This window comes from Zea mays, chromosome 3 (genome assembly GCF_902167145.1).
Source record: "Zea mays cultivar B73 chromosome 3, Zm-B73-REFERENCE-NAM-5.0, whole genome shotgun sequence".
Taxonomy (NCBI): Eukaryota; Viridiplantae; Streptophyta; class Magnoliopsida; order Poales; family Poaceae; genus Zea; species Zea mays.
In genome coordinates, this window is record NC_050098.1 from 95,073,177 (window position 1) to 95,094,094 (window position 20,918).

Below are 20,918 nucleotides of genomic sequence, written 5' to 3' on the forward strand. Positions count from 1 at the left end.
GGACTGTCCGGTGTACACCGGACAGTGTCCGGTGCTCCAAGGAAGAGCGTCTCTGGAACTCGCCAGCTTCGGGAATTTGCTCCGCTATAATTCATCGGAGATGTCCGGTGTGCACCGGACTGTCCGGTGAGCCAGCGGAGCAATGGCTACTTCGCGCCAACGGTCACCTGCAGAAGCAATTAATGCGCGCCAGTGCACGCAGAAGTCAGGCACGCGCGAAATGGCACACCGGACACTCTACAGTACATGTCCGGTGTGCCACCGGACATCCAGGCGGGCCCAGTAGTCAGAGCTCCAACGGTCGGAACCCAACGGCCTGGTGACGTGGCTGGCGCACCGGACAGTGTCCGGTGCGCCATGCGACAGCAGCCTCCACCAAACGGCTAGTTTGGTGGTTGGGGTTATAAATACCCCAACCACCCCCACATTCAAGTCATCCAAGTTTTCCAACTTCCAACCACTTACAAGAGCTAGGCATTCAATACAAGACACACCCAAGTGATCAAATCCTCTCCCAAATCCACAAAAGCTTTAGTGACTAGTGAGAGAGATTTGTTGTGTTCTTTTGAGCTCTTGCGCTTGGATCGCTTTCTTCTTTCTCATTCTTTCTTGAGATCAATACTCACTTGTAACCGAGGCAAGAGACACCAATTGTGTGGTGATCCTTGCGGGGAAGTTTCGTTCCCGGTTGATTTGAGAAGAGAAAGCTCACTCGGTCCGAGGGACCGTTTGAGAGAGGGAAGGGGTTTAAAAAGACCCCGCCTTTGTGGCCTCCTCAACGGGGAGTAGGTTTGCGAGAACCGAACCTCGGTAAAACAAATCCTTGTGTCTCACTTTCTTATTCGCTTGCGATTTGTTTTTATGCCTTCTCTCTCGGACTCAATTATATTTCTAACGCTAACCCGGCTTGTAGTTGTGATTAATTTTGTGAATTTCAGTTTCGCCCTATTCACCCCCCTCTAGGCGACTTTCAATTGGTATCAGAGCCGGTGCTTCATTAGAGCCTAACCGCTCGAAGTGATGTCGGGAGAACACGCCAAGAAGGAGATGGAGACTGGCGAAAAGCCCAATACAAGCCACGGGAAGGCTTCATTGGAAGAGTCCCGCAAAAAGGGAAAGGGGAAGGAGAAGAAAGCTTCTTCCCACAAGTCGCATCGGAGTGGCGACAAGAAAAAGAAGATGAGGAAGGTGGTCTACTACGAGACCGATACTTCATCACCTTCCACCTCCGGCTCCGACGTGCCCTCCGTAACTTCTAAGCGCCATGAGCGCAAGAAGTTTAGTAAGATCCCCTTACACTATCCTCGCACTTCTAGACATACTCCATTACTTTCTGTTCCATTAGGCAAACCGCCAACCTTTGACAGTGAAGATTATGTTAGGTGGAGTGATTTAATGAAATTTCATCTAACCTCACTCCACAAAAGTATATGGAATGTTGTTGAGTTTGGAGCACAGGTACCATCCGTAGGGGATGAGGATTATGATGAGGATGAAGTGGCCCAAATCGAGCACTTCAACTCCCAAGCCACAACCATACTCCTTGCCTCTCTAAGTAGGGAGGAGTACAACAAGGTGCAAGGATTAAAGAGCGCCAAGGAAGTTTGGGACGTGCTCAAGACCGCGCACAAGGGTGATGAACTAACCAAGATCACCAAGCGGGAAACGATCGAGGGGGAGCTCGGTCGCTTCCGTCTTCACCAAGGGGAGGAGCCTCAAGACATGTGCAATCGACTCAAAACCTTGGTGAATCAAGTGCGCAACCTCGGGAGCAAGAAATGGGATGACCACGAGGTGGTTAAGGTTATTCTAAGGTCACTTATTTTCCTTAACCCTACTCAAGTACAATTAATTCGTGGTAATCCTAGATATACACTAATGACTCCCGGGGAAGTAATCGGGAATTTTGTGAGCTTTGAGTTTATGATCAAAGGCTCACGGAAGATCAACGAGCTTGACGGTCCCTCCACGTCCGAAGCACAACCGGTCGCATTCAAGGCGACGAAGGAGAAGGAGGAGTCTACACCGAGTAGAACACCCATCGATGCCTCCAAGCTCGACAATGAGGAAATGGCACTCGTCATCAAGAGCTTCTGCCAAATCCTCAAACAAAGGAGGGGGAAGGACTACAAACCCCGCTCCAAGAAAGTGTGCTACAAGTGTGGTAAGCCCGGTAACTTTATAGCAAAATGTCCTATTTCTAGTGACAATGATAGGGGCGACGACAAGAGGGGAAGAAGAAAGGAGAAGAAGAGGTACTACAAGAAGAAGGGCGGTGATGCCCATGTTTGTCGCGAGTGGGACTCCGATGAAAGCTCTAGCGACTCCTCCGACGACGAGGACGCCGCCAACATCGCCGTCACCAAGGGACTTCTCTTCCCCAACGTCTGCCACAAGTGTCTCATGGCAAAGGACGGCAAAAAGAAGAAGGTCAAATCCAAATCCTCCACTAGATATGAGTCTTCTAGCGATGATAATGCTAGTGATGAGGAAGATAATTTGCGTACTCTTTTTGCCAACTTAAACATGCAACAAAAAGAGAAATTAAATGAATTGATTAGTGCTATCCATGAGAAGGATGATCTCTTGGACTCCCAAGAGGACTTCCTAATCAAGGAAAACAAAAAGCATGTTAAAGTTCAAAATGCTTATGCTCTAGAAGTTGAAAAATGCGAAAAATTATCTAGTGAGCTAAGCACTTGCCATGAGACTATTGACAACCTTAAAAATGAAAATGTTAATTTGTTATCTAAGGTTGATTCAAATATTTGTAATGTTTTAATTCCCAATCCTAGAAACGATAATAATGATTTGCTTGCTAAGATTGATGAATTGAACATTTCTCTTGCTAGCCTTAGAAATGAAAATGAAAAATTGCTTGCTAAGGCTAAAGATTTTGATGTTTGCAATGATACTATTTCCGACCTTAGAAGTAGAAATGATATATTACATGCTAAGGTTGTAGAATTAAAATCTTGCAAACCCTCTACATCTACCGTTGAACATACTACTATTTGCACTAGATGTAGAGATGTTGATATTAATGCTATTCATGATCACATGGCTTTAATTAAACAACAAAATGATCATATAGCAAAATTAGATGCTAAAATTGCCGAGCATGAACTTGAAAATGAAAATTTTAAATTTGCTCGAAGTATGCTTTATAGTGGGAGACGCCCTAGAATTAAGGATGGCATTGGCTTTCAAAAGGGGGACAATGTCAAACTTAATGCCCCTCCTAAGAAATTGTCTAATTTTGTTAAGGACAAGGCTCCCATGCCTCAGGATAATGAGGGTTACATTTTGTACCCTGCCGGTTATCCTGAGAGCAAAATTAGGAGAATTCATTCTAGGAAGTCTCACTCTGGCCCTAATCATGCTTTTATGTATAAGGGTGAGACATCTAGTTCTAGGCAACCAACCCGTGCTAAGTTGCCTAAGAAGAAAACTCCTAGTGCATCAAATGATCATGACATTTCATTTAAAACTTTTGATGCATCTTATGTGTTAACTAACAAATCCGGCAAAGTAGTTGCCAAATATGTTGGGGGCAAGCACAAGGGGTCAAAGACTTGTGTTTGGGTACCCAAAGTTCTTGTGTCTAATGCCAAACGACCCAAAACCATTTGGGTACCTTAAGTCAAGAACTAAAATTTTTTTGTAGGTTTATGCATCCGGGGGCTCAAGTTGGATCATTGATAGCAGGTGCACAAACCACATGACCGGGGAGAAGAAAATGTTCTCCTCCTACGAGAAAAACCAAGATCCCCAACGAGCTATCACATTCGGGGATGGAAACCAAGGTTTGGTCAAAGGATTGGGTAAAATTGCTATATCTCTTGACCATTCTATTTCAAATGTTTTTCTTGTAGATTCATTAGATTACAATTTGCTTTCCGTGTCTCAATTATGCCAAATGGGCTACAACTGTCTTTTTACTGATGTAGGTGTCACTGTCTTTAGAAGAAGTGATGATTCAATAGCATTTAAGGGTGTGTTAGAGGGTCAGCTATACTTGGTAGATTTTGATAGAGCTGAACTCGGCACATGCTTAATTGCTAAGACGTGGCTCTGGCACCGCCGACTAGCCCATGTTGGGATGAAGAATCTTCATAAGCTTCTAAAGGGAGAGCACATTTAGGATTAACAAATGTTCATTTTGAGAAAGACATGATTTGTAGCACATGCCAAGCAGGGAAGCAAGTTGGTGCTCACCATCCACATAAGAACATCATGACGACTGACAGCCCACTGGAGCTCCTACACATGGATCTATTCGGCCCGATTGCTTACATAAGCATCGGCGGGAGTAAGTATTGTCTAGTTATTGTGGATGATTATTCTCACTTCACTTGGGTGTTCTTTTTGCAAGAAAAATCTCATACCCAAGAGACATTGAAGGGATTCTTGAGACGGGCTCAAAATGAGTTCGGCTTAAGGATCAAGAAAATAAGAAGCGACAACGGGACGGAGTTCAAGAACTCACAAATCGAAGGCTTCCTTGAGGAGGAGGGCATCAAGCATGAGTTCTCTTCTCTCTACATGCCACAACAAAATGGCGTAGTGGAGAGGAAGAATAGAACTCTATTGGACATGGCAGGAACCATGCTTGATGAGTACAAGACTTCGGATTGGTTTTGGGCCGAGGCGATCAACACCGCCTGCTACGCCATCAACCGATTATATCTACACCGAATCCTCAAGAAGACATCATATGAACTCCTAACCGGTAAAAAGCCCAATATTCCATATTTTAGAGTCTTTGGTAGCAAATGCTTTATACTTGTTAAAAGAGGTAGAAAATCTAAATTTGCTCCTAAGACTGTAGAAGGCTTTTTACTAGGATACGATTCAAACACAAGGGCATATAGAGTCTTTAACAAGTCCTCTGGACAAGTTGAAGTTTCTTGTGACGTTGTGTTTGATGAGACTAACGGCTCTCAAGTAGAGCAAGTTGATCTTGATGAGATAGGTGATGAAGAGGCTTCATGCATCGCGCTAAAGAACATGTCCATTGGGGATGTGTGTCCTAAGGAATCCGAAGAGCCTCCAAGTGCACAAGATCAACCATCCTCCTCCACGCAAGCATCTCCACCAACTCAAAATGAGGATGAGGCTCAAGTTGATGAAGTAGAGGATCAAGCAAATGAGACACCTCAAGATAACGACAATGATCAAGGGGGAGATGCAAATGATCAAGATAAGGAGGATGAAGAACAAAGGCCGCCACACCCAAGAGTCCACCAAGCAATCCAACGAGATCACCCCGTCACACCATCCTCGGTGACATTCATAAGGGGGTAACCACTAGATCTCGTGTTGCAAATTTTTGTGAGCATTACTCTTTTGTTTCCTCTATTGAGCCACACAGGGTAAAGGAAGCACTACAAGATTCGGATTGGGTGGTGGCGATGCAAGAGGAGCTCAACAACTTCACAAGGAATGAGGTATGGCATTTGGTTCCACGTCCTAATCAAAATGTTGTAGGAACCAAATGGGTGTTCCACAACAAGCAAGATGAGCATGGTGTGGTGACAAGGAACAAAGCTCGACTTATGGCCAAAGGATACTCTCAAGTCGAAGGTTTGGATTTTGGTGAAACCTATGCACCCGTAGCTAGGCTTGAATCAATTCGTATATTATTAGCCTATGCTACTTACCATGGCTTCAAGCTTTATCAAATGGACGTGAAGAGTGCCTTTCTCAATGGACCAATCAAGGAAGAGGTCTATGTTGAGCAACCTCCTGGCTTTGAAGATAGTGAGTATCCTAAACATGTCTATAAACTCTCTAAGGCGCTTTATGGGCTCAAGCAAGCCCCAAGAGCATGGTATGAATGCCTTAGAGATTTCCTTATCACTAATGGATTCAAAGTCGGAAAGGCCGATCCTACACTTTTCACTAAAACTCTTGAAAAAGACTTGTTTGTATGCCAAATTTATGTTGATGATATTGTATTTGGGTCTACTAACGAGTCTACATGTGAAGAATTTAGTAGGATCATGACATAAAAATTCGAGATGTCTATGATGGGGGAGTTGAAGTACTTCTTAGGATTTCAAGTGAAACAACTCCAAGAGGGCACCTTTCTAAGCCAAACGAAGTATACTCAAGATATCTTAAGAAAGTTTGGGATGAAGGATGCCAAACCCATCAAGACACCCATGGGAACCAATGGGCATCTCGACCTCGACACGGAAGGTAAGTTCGTCGATCAAAAGGTATACCGGTTGATGATAGGTTCTTTACTCTATTTATGTGCATCTCGACCGGATATTATGCTTTCTGTATGCATGTGTGCAAGATTCCAAGCCAACCCTAAGGAAGCTCACCTTACGGTCGTAAAACGAATCTTGAGATATTTAGTTTATACTCCTAAGTTTGGGCTTTGGTATCCTAGGGGATCCACATTTGATTTGATTGGTTATTCGGATGCCGATTGGGTGGGGTGTAAAATTAATAGAAAGAGCACATCGGGGACTTGCCAGTTCTTGGGAAGATCCTTGGTGTCTTGGGCTTCAAAGAAGCAAAATTCCGTAGCTCTTTCTACCGCTGAAGCCGAGTACATTGCCGCAGGCCATTGTTGCGCGCAACTACTTTGGATGAGGCAAACCCTTAGGGACTATGGTTACAAATTAACCAAAGTTCCTCTTCTATGTGATAATGAGAGTGCAATCCGCATGGCGGATAATCCCGTTGAGCATAGCCGCACTAAACACATAGCCATTTGGTATCATTTTCTAAGGGATCACCAACAAAAGGGAGATATCGAGATTTCGTACATTAATACTAAAGATCAATTAGCCGATATCTTTACCAAGCCACTAGATGAACAAACCTTTAACAAACTTAGGCATGAGCTAAATATTCTTGATTCTAGGAACTTCTTTTGTTAATTTGCACACATAGCTCATTCATATACCTTTGATCATGTCTCTTTCATATGTTATGACTAATGTGTTTTCAAGTCTATTTCAAACCAAGTCATAGGTGTATTGAAAGGGAATTGGAGTCTTCGGCGAAGACAAAGGCTTCCACTCTGTAACTCATCCTTCGCCATCGCTCCGGGCAACTCTCCATCTTTGCGGGAGAGAGCCTAAGTACAAAGCAAAAGGACTCCGTCTTTGGTATAATCTTCACTCATATGTTTTATTTTGCCAAAGGGGAGAAAGTAGTTAAAAGGGCTCTAATGATTCCGTTTTTGGCGATTTATGCCAAAGGGGGAGAGAGCATGAGCCCAAAGCAAAAGGACCGCACCACCACCAATTTCAAAATTTTTGGTTTTCAATTGTGTCGGCGTTTCGAGACCGGGGGGTCCCTGGGCCGACGAGTGAATGTCGCCGCGTGCCCCAGCCCAGATGGGTCGAGCGCGAGGGCGAGCGCGAAGGGGGGAGAGCAAGGCGGCCGGAGACCGGCGTGAGAGAGGTGGGAATCCCGCGGCCTTCGTGTTCGTCCCGTGCCCAGGTCGGGTGCGCTTGCAGTAGGGGGTTACAAGCGTCCACGCGGGAGAGGGAGCGAGCGGCTCCAAGTGAGCGCCTGTCTCGTCCTTGTCCCCGCGCGGCCAACCCTCTCTAAGAGGGCCCTGGTCCTTCCTTTTATAGGCGTAAGGAGATGATCCAGGTGTACAATGGGGGGTGTAGCAGAGTGCTACGTGTCTAGCGGAGGAGAGCTAGCGCCCTAAGTACATGCCGTTGTGGCAGCCGAAGAGATTTTGGCACCCAGCTAGTGTGATGTCGTGGCCGTCGGAGGAGCGATGGAGCCTGGCGGAGGGACAACTGTCGGAGCGGCTGAGTCCTTGCTGATGTCCTCTTGCTTCCGTAAGGGGGCTGAGAGCCGCCGTCGTCACAAAGTACGCGGGGCGCCATCATTGCCTATCTGGCGGAGCTAGCCAGATGGGACGCCGGTCTTGTTCCCTGCGGCCCGAGTCAGCTCAGGGTAGGGTGATGATGGCGCCTCCTGTTGATGTGGCTGATCTACGCCCTAGGTTGGGTGATGTGGAAGCTCCTCCGAAGCCGAGATCGAGTCTGTCTTCCGTGGTCGAGGTCGAGTCCAAGCCCCTGGGTCGGGCGAGGCGGAGTTCGTCGTCTTCTGGGGCTGAGCCCAAGTCCGAGCCCTGGGTCGGGCGGAGCGGAGTTCGCCATCTTCCGGGGCTGAGCCCGAGTCCGAGCCCTGGGTCGGGCGGAGCGGAGATCGCCGTCTTCCGGGGCTGAGCCCGAGTCCGAGCCCTGGGATCGGGCGGAGCGGAGTTTGCCGTCTTCCGGGACTTAGCCCGAGTCCGAGCCATGGGTCGGGCAGAGCGGAGTTCGCCGTCTTCCAGGACTTAGCCCGAGTCCGAGCCCTGGGTCGGGCGGAGCGGAGTTCGCCGTCTTCCGGGACTTAGCCCGAGTCCGAGCCCTGGGTCGGGCGGAGCGGAGTTCGCCGTCTTCCGGGACTTAGCCCAAGTCCGAGCCCTGGGTTGGGCGGAGCGGAGTTCGCCGTCTTCCGGGACTTAGCCCGAGTCCGAGCCCTGGGTCGGGCGAAGCGGAGCTTCCTATGATGCCTTCAGCAGGGCCAGACTGCCTGTTAGTTTCACTCTGTCAAGTGGCACCACAGTCGGAGTGGCGCAGGCGGCGCTGTCCTTCTGTCAGGTCGGTCAGTGGAGCGGCGAAGTGACGGCGGTCACTTCGGCTCTGCCGGCTGGGGGGCGCGCGTCAGGATAAAGGTGTCAGGCCACCTTTGCATTAAATGCTCCTGCGATTTGGTTGGTTGGTGCGGCGATTTGGTCAGGGTCGCTTCTAAGCGAAGGCAGGGCCTCGGGCGAGCCGGAAATATGTTCGCCGTTGGAGGGGGGCCTCGGGCGAGACGGAAATCCTCCGGGGTCGGCTGCCCTTGTCCGAGGCTAGGCTCGGGCGAGGCGTGATCGAGTCGCTCGAATGGACTGATCCCTGACTTAATCGCACCCATCAGGCCTTTGCAGCTTTATGCTGATGGGGGTTACCAGCTGAGAATTAGGAGCCTTGAGGGTACCCCTAATTATGGTCCCCGACAGTAGCCCCCGAGCCTCGAAGGGAGCGTTAGCACTCGCTTGGAGGCTCTCGTCGCACTTTTTTGCAAGGGGACCAGCCTTTCTCGGTTGCGTTTTGTTCCGGTGGGTGCGCGCGAGCGCACCCGCCGGGTGTAGCCCCCGAGGCCTCGGAGGAGTGGTTTCACTCCTTCGAGGTCTTAATGCCTCGCGTAATGCTTCGGCTGGTCTGGTTGTTCCCTCATGCGAGCTGGCCGTAGCCCGGGTGTACGGTCGGGTCCCAAGTTCTCGGGCTGGTATGTTGACGCTGTCAACGGTTCGGCCGGAGCCGGGTTTGCGAGAGCAGCCCCGAGCCTCTACACAAGGCGAGAGGGCGATCAGGGACAGACTCGGCTTTTTTACATACGCCCCTGCGTCGCCTTTTCGCAAGGAGGAGGGGGGGAAAGAGACATGTTGCCCTCGATGGGCGCCGAACATGGTGTCTCCGGTGAGCTGCAAGCGGGTAATCCGAGTGGACGTTCATGCCCCGTTCGTTAGGGGTCGGCTAGGGGCCCAGAGGCACGCCCAAAAGTACCTGCGGGTGATCTGCCGGACCCGGTCCCCTGGCGACGGGGTCCGAGGGCTCGATGCCTCCCTCTGATGGGATTCTGTTACAAGATCGTTCCCGCTAGTCTCAGAAATGTCATAGGGTACCTCGGGAGCGCAGCCCGAGCCTTGGTTATGTATCGAACGTACCCATGGTCATCCCTCGCTCGGCGTCTGAGGCGGCTGTGAACCCTTCGGGGGCCAGCCTTCGAACCCCTGATCAGTAATGGGCGCGGAGCCCGAGTAGCCTGAGGCGGCCGTGGAACCCTTCCGAGGGGCCGACCTTCGAACCTCTGACCAGTAGTGGGTGTAGGGCCCACGCGATCTGAGGCGGCTGTCGAACCCTTCCGGGGGGCCAGCCTTCGAACCTCTGATCAGTAGGGAGGCTCGGAGCCTGGTTCCTTCACGGGGAAGGATCCTTTTCGGGGTATCCCCCTTTCCCGGTCCCTGTTGCAAGAGAGAGAAAGAGGAAAAAAGAAAAGGATACGAAATCGAACGACGCGGCGTACCTTTTTTAACGCGGTTATTATGGCGAAGGCGAAGCGTCGCCTGCTTCTCCTGCCAGAGGCGACGCCTGTCCCGCCGCGGAGTTAATGCGATGGGGCGAGTGGTTCGCGGGGCAGCCGTTGCGCATGCGCGAGCCGTTCGAGGAACGGAACACGGGCGCGTTGTCTTCACGCCGTGAGAGAGGGTTCTCTCGCTGCCCCCGGATGGGACGTGAGCTTGGCTGACGACGTGACTGCTGCTCCTGCCCGCCTGCCACCGTCATTACTGCCGGCCCATTTTTGGCCGCACTGACCGCCGCGCCAGGCTGGCGCTGCTGGGTCGTGCGCTGGGTCGCCTCGAGTCGCGGTACTGGTTCCGCAGTCGAGGAGGCGCGGTGGTGGCGCAAGTGGAGGTGCAGTTGCATGCACGAAGCATTCGGCGCGCCGGTTGCATGACGCGTGGGCCTGGGCCTCCATGCTGGGCATGTTGGGAGTCGGAGAAGCGCGCCCACTTGGCGCGGTTGCATGCCGCCTGCATGGCTGCCCGCCCCTTTCGCCCGTTGATCTCGGCAAAAGTGGAGGGTCACTTGTAACCGCTGGGCGGTTGTGCGCACCGCGCACGGCGGTTTGGCTTCTTCTGCTCTGAGCCGGTTTGCATGACGTGTGGGACCCAGCCCCCGCGCCGCAGGGGAGGACCTTGGAGTGTGTTGGAAAAGACTCAGTCCGTGACGGTTGGGGGCGCAAGTAGGGAGAGTCGCCTTTAAAAGGAGGGTGACCCCCTTTGGAAGGCGACCATGTCTTCGCGCTCCCTTATGCATCGTGTCTTTCCACCTTCCAAGCCCCCGGATGGGGGATACCCGCCGTCTTTCCGCCTCATCGTTGGAGGAACACAACTCCGTGGGAGTTGGTACCTTTCAGCCGTCGTTCGGCTTCAAGGATTTTCATCATGCAGCCCGGCTGCACCCCTCCACCGGCGGTCACCCAAGATGGTGACCTCCAGTTTTATGGTGGGGGAAAGCGAGCCGGGCTGCGGCCTCTGCCCCTCCCTCAGCCTCAAGGATTTTCATCACCAGGGCTGGGGAGGGGAGTGTGCCGAGTTGGGGTCGGCCCCTGCGTGGGCGGTGGCCCGCTCCTTCCCTCAGTGATCGGAGGGAAGGGCGGTCATCGTCCGTGGCGCCGGCAGCTGCAGCGTGCTTGGCTCTCGGACGCGAGTGGCTTCGGAGCCGCTCCCGGCGCCGGCGTCTGCCACGACAGCTGGAAGAGGTTCTTCCGCCGACGAGATAGCCAGGGCCGCCCACGGACGGACCTCCAACTCTACGGCCTTCTGCCCGTCCTTGCCTCACGAGTTTGGGCATGGGCGGGGGCCTCTTGGCAGCAGCATCCGCCCTGAGGTTAGTGCTGCCGCTGTTCGGCCCCCCGGAGCAGAAGTCGTCGTCGCCGCCGCTGCTGGAGCGGGCGACGGCGCGCCGTTCGTCGGTCTTCTGTTGCTCCGCAGGCCCTCCCCCATCGAGTGGGGTTGTTCGTACCTGCGGAGGTGGAACCGGAGTTCCGTTTGTAATGGCACTTTGAATGCCAGTGTTTTTGTTCATTGTGGCTATCGAGGCCTGAACATGTATGTAACTTTGGCACGGAGCCGTGTTTTTTCTTCATTTTCGAGCACTAAGATTCGCCTGTTGGTTGTCTGAACCGCTTCACCAAGCGTGAGTCGCCCCGTGTAAAGGTGACGAGTGAGGTATCCGTATCCCGGAGGCTTAGGAGTCCCTCGGCTCGGTCGGCCTTGTTGTCCGAGGCTCCTCTAGCTTACTTAAAGGGACCCCTTGGCCGCTCTTGGATGAGCCGAGGCCAGGGGTAGCGATATCAGCATGAACAGGGGCAGAGTTGGCTCGAAAATGAAACCTGGTTGGCCAGAGCCTAGCCAGGTCATCCGTTAGCGGGACCGACGCCGGAGTTGACCAGCCGAGGCCTCGGGTCGGGCTGACGCCCTTGGAGGACGGCTGGCCGAGGCCCCGGGGTGATCGGCCGAGCCGCCTGCTCGGGCCGGATTCCCGAAGAAGACCCTGGCAGCGATTGCCCGGGCGTGGTGATGACGTTGTCCTTTAGAGTGGAGATCCTCGGACCGCGTCGCCGTCCGAGGCTAGGTCGGACCTTGCCGAAGGTGTCGTCGATGCCGAGGGTGCTGCTGCCCCCTTCCAGCGTCAAGACCCGAGCCTGCAGGATCAGATTGTCTTGTAGCGTGTGTTTCCTGCGGCCGCCGAGGCCAAAACACGCCCTCGCTGTGTTGTAAAGTTGCGTCTCTTTTCCTCTCGTTTCGAGTATCTGGACCTTTTTGTCGGTAACAAGGATGTTTGTGCGAGCGAGAGTTGCTTCTCGCGGAAGGTGATGAGTGAGGTATCCGTATCCCGGAGGCGTAGGAGTCCCTCGGCTCGGTCGGCCTTGCCGCTTACGCGCACTCTTACCCGTCCATGGGGCTCTATCACCAACGCAGTCGAGAAGCCTCGAAGGATCGCTTCGGCAGAAGAGCTTCCGAACGTGAAGACTTGTTCGGTCCGCGGAATCACTTATCCGAACGTGAGTTACTTATCGCAGAAGGTGATGAGTGAGGTATTCGTATCCCGGAGGCGTAGGAGTCCCTCGGCTCGGTCAGCCTTGGCTGCTTACGTGTACTCCGTCGTTTTCAGGATCCACTTTTCGAAGTAGTCAAAAAGCACGAAAGACATTCTGGCAGAAAAGATATTTCTTCGAGGAAAATTTCGACGCACAGGGGGTTCCCCCCCTTTTAGCCCCCGAGGGAGGGTCGGGCTTTGCCGAGGCGAGGCCGACCCTTCCTTGATGACTAAACTTTGCGTGGTTGCGAGGTATATGAACAACTTGAAAACATCTTAAGGGTAGAAGCGACATAGCTGTTGGATGTTCCAAGCGTTGCCGTAGACCTCGCCTTGGCTGTTGGCCAGCTTGTATGTTCCGGGCTTCAGAACCTCGGCGATGACGAATGGTCCCTCCCAGGGGGGCGTGAGCTTGTGCCTCCCTCGGGCGTCTTGTCGCAGCCGAAGCACCAGGTCGCCCACCTGGAGGTCTCGGGACCGGACCCCTCGGGCGTGGTAGCGTCACAGGGACTGCTGGTACAGCGCCGAGTGTAGTAAGGCCTTGTCCCGAGCCTCCTCCAGCTGGTCCAGCGAGTCTTCTCGGCTAGCTTGGTTGCTTTGATCGCTGTAGGCCCTCGTCCTCGGGGAGCCGTATTCCAGGTTTGTGGGCAAGACGGCCTCGACCCCGTAGACTAGGAAGAACGGCGTGAAGCCCGTGGCTCGGCTCGGCGTTGTCCTCAGGCTCCAGACCACTGAGGGGAGTTCCTTCATCCATCGCTTGCCGAACTTGTTGAGGTCGTTGTAGATCCGAGGCTTGAGCCCTTGTAGAATCATGCCGTTGGCATGCTCTACTTACCCATTTGACATGGGATGAGCCACGACGGCCCAGTCCACCCGGATGTGGTGATCCTCGCAGAAGTCCAAGAACTTTCTGCCGGTGAACTGGGTGCCATTGTCGGTGATGATGGAGTTCGGGACCCCGAAGCGATGGATGATGTTGGTGAAGAACGCCACCGCCTGCTCAGACCTGATGCTGTTCAGAGGTCGGACCTCGATCCACTTGGAGAATTTGTCGATGGTGACCAGCAGGTGCGTGTAGCCCCCGGGTGCCTTCTGCAAGGGGCCGACAAGATCCAGACCCCACACAGCAAAAGGCCAGGTGATGGGTATCGTCTGCAGAGCCTGAGCGGGCAGGTGGGTCCGCCTCGCGTAGAATTGACACCCTTCGCAGGTGCGGACAATTCTAGTGGCGTCGGCCACCACCGTCGGCCAGTAGAAGCCTTGTCGGAGGGCATTCCCGACAAGGGCTCGAGGCGCTGCGTGACGGCCGCAAGCCCCCGAGTGTATCTCTCGCAGGAGTTCCTGACCTTCGGCGACGGAGATGCATCGCTGGAGGATGCCAGAGGGACTGCGGTGGTAGAGCTCCTTCTCATTGCCCAGCAAGACAAACGACTTGGCGCGCCGCGCCACCCATCGAGCCTCGGCTCGGTCGAGGGGTAGCTCTCCTTGGTGGAGATATTGCAGGTACAGGGTCTGCCAGTTTCGATCAGGCGTGGCCCCGCTTCGCTCCTCCTCGACGCACAGTGCCACACCCTCGGGGGCCGAGGGTACCTCGGGCTGAACCGAGGGCGCCTCGGGCCGAGCTGAGGGTGCCTCGGGCTGTGCCGAGGATACCTCGGGCTGGGCCGAGGGTACCTCGGACTGGGCCGAGGGCGCCTCAGGCTCGGGCGTGTCGTCGATCTTGACGGAGGGTTGATGCAGATCCCGAGAGAAGACGTCCGAGGGAACCGTTGTTCGCCCCGAGGCTATTTTAGCCAGCTCGTCCACAGTCTCGTTGTAGCGTCGAGCGATGTGGTTGAGCTCGAGCCCGTAGAACTTGTCCTCCAAGCGCCAAACCTCATCGCAGTAGGCCTCCATCTTCGGGTCGCGGCAGTGGGAGTTCTTCATGACTTGGTCGATGACGAGCTGCGAGTCACCGCGGGCGTCGAGGCGCCGGACCCCCAGCTCGATGGCGATCCGCAACCCGTTGACCAGAGCCTCATACTCAGCCACATTGTTGGACGCCGGGAAATGGAGGCGTAGCACATAGCGTAGGTGTTTCCCGAGGGGCGAGATGAAGAGTAGGCCTGCGCCGGCTCCCGTCTTCATCAACGACCCGTCGAAAAACATGGTCCAGAGCTCCGGTTGGATCGAAGCCGTCGGTAGCTGGGCGTCGACCCATTCGGCCACGAAGTCCGCCAAAACCTGGGACTTGATGGCCTTCCGAGGGGCGAACGAGATTGTCTCGCCCATGATTTCCACCGCCCACTTTGCAATCCTACCCGAGGCCTCTCGGCACTGGATGATCTCCCTCAGGGGGAAGGATGACACCACAGTTACCGGATGAGATTCGAAGTAGTGTCGCAACTTCCGCCGTGTCAGGATCACTGCATACAACAGCTTCTGAACTTGTGGGTAGCGGATCTTGGTTTCGGACAGTACCTCGCTGACGAAGTAAACTGGCCTCTGAACGGGCAATGCATGCCCCTCTTCTTGCCTCTCGACCACAATCGCGGCGCTAACCACCTGAGTGGTCGCGGCGACGTAGACCAAGAGGGCTTCTCCGGCAGCTGGAGGCACCAAGATAGGCGCCTTTGTGAGGAGCGCCTTCAAGTTCTCGAGAGCTTCCTCGGCCTCAGGGGTCCAAGTGAAGCACTCGACCTTCCTTAAGAGGCGGTACAGAGGTAGACCTCTTTCGCCGAGGCGTGAGATGAAACGGCTCAGAGCCGCGAGACATCCCATGACCCTCTGTACGCCTTTCAAGTCCTTGATGGGCCCCATGCTGGTGACGGCTGCGATCTTCTCCGGGTTGGCTTCGATACCCCGCTCGGAGACGATGAACCCTAAGAGCATGCCTCGAGGCACCCCGAAGACACACTTCTCGGGATTGAGCTTGACGCCTTTCGCCTTGAGACATCAGAATGTCACTTCAAGGTCGGAAAGGAGGTCAGAAGCTTTCCTCGTCTTGACTACGATGTCATCGATGTAGGCCTCGACCGTGCGGCCAATGTGTTCACCGAACACATGGTTGATGCACCGCTGGTACGTCGCGCCCGCATTCCTCAAGCCGAACGGCATGGTGACATAGCAGTACATGCCGAAGGGTGTGATGAAAGAAGTCGCGAGCTGGTCGGACTCTTTCATCCTGATTTGATGATACCCTGAGTAGGCATCGAGGAAAGACAGGGTTTCGCACCCAGCAGTGGAATCCACGATTTGATCGATGCGAGGCAGAGGGTAGGGAACCTTCGGACATGCTTTGTTGAGACCAGTGTAGTCTACACACATCCGCCATTTCCCCCCTTTCTTTCTCACAAGCACAGGGTTGGCAAGCCATTCGGGATGGAATACCTCTTTGATGAACCCTGCCGCCATTAGCTTGTGGATCTCCTCGCCTATCGCTCTGCGCTTCTCCTCGTTGAATCGGCGCAGAGGCTGCTTGATGGGTCGGGCTCCGGCCCGAATATCCAGCGAGTGCTCGGCGACATCCCTCGGTATGCCAGGCATGTCCGAGGGACTCCACGCGAAGACGTCGGCGTTCGTGAGGAGAAAGTCGACGAGCACTGCTTCCTATTTGCGATCGAGCCCGGAGCTGATCCGGATCTGCTTGGAGGCGTCGCCGCTGGGATCGAGGGGGGCGGCCTTAACCATCTCCACTGGCTCGAAGTTGCCGGCATGACGTTTCACGTCTGGCACCTCCTTAGAGAGGCTTTCCAGGTCGGCGATGAGGGCCTCGGACTCGGTGAGGGCCTCGGCGTACTCCACGCACTCCACGTCGCATTCGAACGCGTGTTTGTACGTGGGGCCGATGGTGATGACCCCGTTGGGGCCCGACATCTTGAGCTTCAGGTAGGTGTAGCTGGGGACGGCCATGAACTTCGCGTAGCATGGTCTTCCCAGTACCTTGTGGTAGGTTACTTAGAACCCGACCACCTCGAACGTCAGGGTCTCCCTTCGGAAGTTGGAGGGCGTTCCGAAGCAGACGGGAAGGTCGAGTTGTCCGAGGGGCTGGACGCGCTTCCCGGGAATGATCCCATGGAAGGGCGCAACGCCTGCTCGGACAGAGGACAGATCGACACGCAGGAGCCCGAGGGTCTCGGCGTAGATGATGTTGAGGCTGCTGCCTCCGTCCATAAGGACCTTGGTGAGCCTGACGTCACCGATGACGGGGTCGACGTCGAGCGGGTATTTCCCCGGGCTCGGCACGTGGTCGGGGTGGTCGGCTTGGTCGAAGGTGATGGGCTTGTCGGACCAGTCTAGGTAGACTGGCGCCGCCACCTTCACCGAGCAGACCTCCCGGCGCTCTTGCTTGCGGTGCCGAGCCGAGGCATTCGCCGCTTGCCCACCGTAGATCATGAAGCAGTCGCGGACCTCGGGGAACTCCCCTGCTTGGTGATCTTCCTTCTTGTCGTCGTCGCGGGCCCTGCCACCCTCCGCGGGTGGCCCAGCCCTGTGGAAGTGGCGCCGAAGCATGACGCACTCCTCAAGGGTGTGCTTGACGGGCCCCTGGTGATAGGGGCACGACTCCTTGAGCATCTTGTCGAAGAGGTTGGCACCTCCGGGGGGTTTCTGAGGGTTCTTGTACTCGGCGGCGACGACAAGGTCCGCGTCGGCGGCGTCGCGTTTTGCTTGCGACTTCTTCTTGCCTTTCTTCTTGGCGCCACGCTAAGTCGACGCCTCGGGAGCATCTTCCGATGTGCGGCCCTGGGGCTGCTTGTCCTTTCGGAAGATAGCCTCGACCGCCTCCTGGCCGGAGGCGAACTTGGTGGCGATGTCCATCAGCTCGCTCGCCCTGGTGGGGGTCTTGCGCCCCAGCTTGCTCACCAGGTCGCGGCAGGTGGTGCCAGCAAGGAACGCGCCGATGACATCCGAGTCGGTGATGTTGGGCAGCTCGGTGCGCTGCTTCGAGAATCGTCGGATGTAGTCCCGGAGAGACTCTCCCGGCTGCTGCCGGCAGCTTCGGAGGTCCCAGGAATTCCCGGGGCGCACGTACGTGCCCTGGAAATTGCCGGCGAAAGCTTGGACTAGGTCGTCCCAGTTGGAGATCTGCCCCGGGGGCAGGTGCTCCAACCAGGCGCGAGCGGTGTCGGAGAGGAACAGGGGGAGGTTGCGGATGATGAGGTTGTCATCGTCCGTTCCACCCAGTTGGCAGGCTAGACGGTAGTCCGCGAGCCACAGTTCCGGTCTCGTCTCCCCCGAGTACTTTGTGATAGTAGTCGGGGGTCGGAACCGGGCGGGAACGGTGCCCATCGGATGGCCCGGCTGAAGGCCTGCGGACCGGGTGGTTTGGGCGAGGGACTCCGATCCTCCCCGCTGTCGTAGCGTCCCCCACGCCTGGGGTGGTAGCCTCGGCGCACCCTCTCGTCGAGGTGGGCCCGACGGTCGCGGCGATGGTGTTCGTTGCCGAGGCGGCCCGGGGCCGCAGGCGCGGTGTTGCGCGTGCGCCCGGTGTAGACCGAGGCTTCCCGCTTGAATCGGGAAGTCGCGGCATGAGGTTCCGAGGGGTACCCCTGCCTTCGGGAGGCAGAGCTCTCGGCCCGTCGGACCGCGGCGCCTTCCAGGAGATTCTTGAGCTCCTCCTGGATTCGCCGGCCCTCGGTGGTTGATGGCTCCGGCATCGCGCGGAGAAGCATCGCTGCTGCAGCCAGGTTCTGGCCGACCCCACTAGATGCGGGTGGCGGCCTGACCCTGACGTCGTCGGCGACGCGGTGCTGGAAACCCTAGGGCAGATGACGTATTTCTCTGGCCGGGGGTTGGCCCGCCCATGCCTGCCCGACGTCTCGGCAGATCGGCTCAAGCGCTCCTGCTCCCTCGTCGAGCCTGGCCTGCACCCCGCGGATTTGCTCGAGCTGTGGGTCATGGCCCCCCGCCTAAACGGGGACCACAGCTAGCTCCCGTGGGATGTCAACGCGGGGCACTAGCCTAGGGAGATCACCGTCCTCCGGCATGCCGAGATGATTACCTTCGGAGGGACCCCCTAGATCGACGTGGAAACATTCGTGGCTTGGGCCGCAGTCCTCGTCGCCGAGGCTGCGGCTACCGTCGGAACAGTCGGAGAGGCAGTAGTCACATGCGGTCATGAAGTCCCGCATGGCACTAGGGTTGCCAAGTCCAGAGAAATCCCAACAGATGCTGGGCTCGTCGTCTTCCTCAGACCCAGAGGACCCGTAGGTCGAGACATCCGTTAGCCGGTCCCAAGGCGACCGCATGCGAAACCCCAGAGGGTTTGGACTCGCCTCTACGAGGGCGCCCGCCAAAGCGAGGTTGCTAGGCGGGTTGAGGCTGAATCCAAATGACGTGGGATGGGAATCGGTCGGTACCTCTTGGTCGACGAGCGGCGATAAAGTCACGTCGGGGACTGACTGCACCGTCGTCTCAGGTACGAGGGTGACGTCCAGCAAGCTTTTCGCGAGCGCGCTGGCGTCGTCCGCTTGCTCGGGATTGGCGTGTTGCGGGGAGACGGCGCTCGTCTTCGTCTCAAGCGCGAAGTCCATACCCGGTGCGCCCCCCGTTGGGGTGCCGGCGCTGTCGACTCGCTCGACAGCCAACGAGGCGCTGCCTCCTGCTTGGCCTTGATCGCCCTGCCTTCCCCTCCGTCGGCAGGGAAAAGGGCGGGATGATGTAACACCCCAGGTGTTACCATGGCTAGAGCACACCTTAACACTAAGGAATGTGAATTATATGGGGTAAAGGCTTAGGGCAACACATAAGAACTTGGAGATCAAGTGCTAATAAAGTTGCCAATGACATAAGAAGCATTACTCTAATCCTTGCTCACTTACTACCTTGGATAAGAGGGGAGAAGAACCCTAGACCTCTCTTAAACCCTATCTCCCAAAACCCTAGGTAAGAGGGGAAAGAGAGTGAACAAGTGTGCAAAGCATGAGTAATTTTTACCCAAACCTTAACTAACCTTGTAACCATCAATTAGGGGAGGGAAATATTGCAAAAAGACCCCTGGAGAAACCCCAATTCAAATCTCCAAGTGGAGAGAGAGCTAGAGCTCTCTATTTCCCTCTAAGTCAAATTCTAACCCTAATCCAAAGACCAACCGTGTTCACCTCAAAGATGGCGCCAAAACCACTTAGGTTCTATATCAAAAATGTGGTATACCACCTAAGGCACCCTCTGGAAAAAGTGGAAACCGAGACTTGGACATTTGATAGGATTTGGCATCAGTTTTGTCGCGAGGTGGGCAGTGAGACAAGCCAGATTTGGCGCCCGTCTATCTCCTGATCTAGGGCGTATCCTCCATTGGAACTCACACATGTGAGATAGCCCTAGGTTCCAGGAAGAGGTCTGCGCCGGATTCATGGCAAGATTCGCACGTTTGCGATCTCTGGAGACGTTTGAACAATGGAAGAAACACACCTCCACGTGTTCGACGCTTCCTGCCCGCGCCAGAGCACGCTCGCGCGCGCCCCCGCACGCCCAGCGCCGCGCCCGAGCCAAGCCAGCGCCATGACCCACGCCTGCGCCTATAAAACCCTCCCAGACTTCGATTATACCCTTCCGCGCACCCTCAAACCTCACCGGAGTCTAGCTCGCCGCCGTTTGCCCGTGCGCAGCGTGTCCGCGGCCGCCCAATCCCTCTGCCACCGTAGACCGGCCAGTGGAGCCATTCCCAACTCCGTCCAGCTCTCGGAGAAGACTGTGCACACCTCCGTGAAGCTCCCCGAGCAAGGAATCGGAGTTTGCTTCGCCGGAGAGGCCAGTCCACGCTCGCCGGAGCTCTCAACCCCGCCGGAGTACGTGGACCGGGTAAACCACTCCACCATCCTTCGATTCCTTGTGCACACGGTCGCTACGTTACCCCGTGAAGCTCACCGTGCCCTCGGATTGAACCAGTTCGCCGTGGTTTGGCCGGTATACTCGCCGCCGACGAGGACACCCGCCTGCACGTGTGGACCGGGCGATTCCGGCCATCCCCGACGTCAAGCCGTACCTCGACGTGACCGCCAGAGCCTCCCCGAGCCAACCCCACCCTTCGCCGGGCCTCCCTCGCCGCCGGTAAGCCGCGCCACCCTTTTCTTTCCCGCGGTTACTGTTTGCATAAGGTGAAGGACTGCGGGTGAGAGGGAGAGAAGGTCAGGGGGTTTTGTGAATGTCAGAGACACAGGGGAATAGTGGCGCGAGGGTAGATTTGCGAAGGTTGATTTAGTTAAAACCCAGGGACCTCGGTGTAAACTGTTTTTCCAGAAAACCTTTATTAAATCTGTTTTT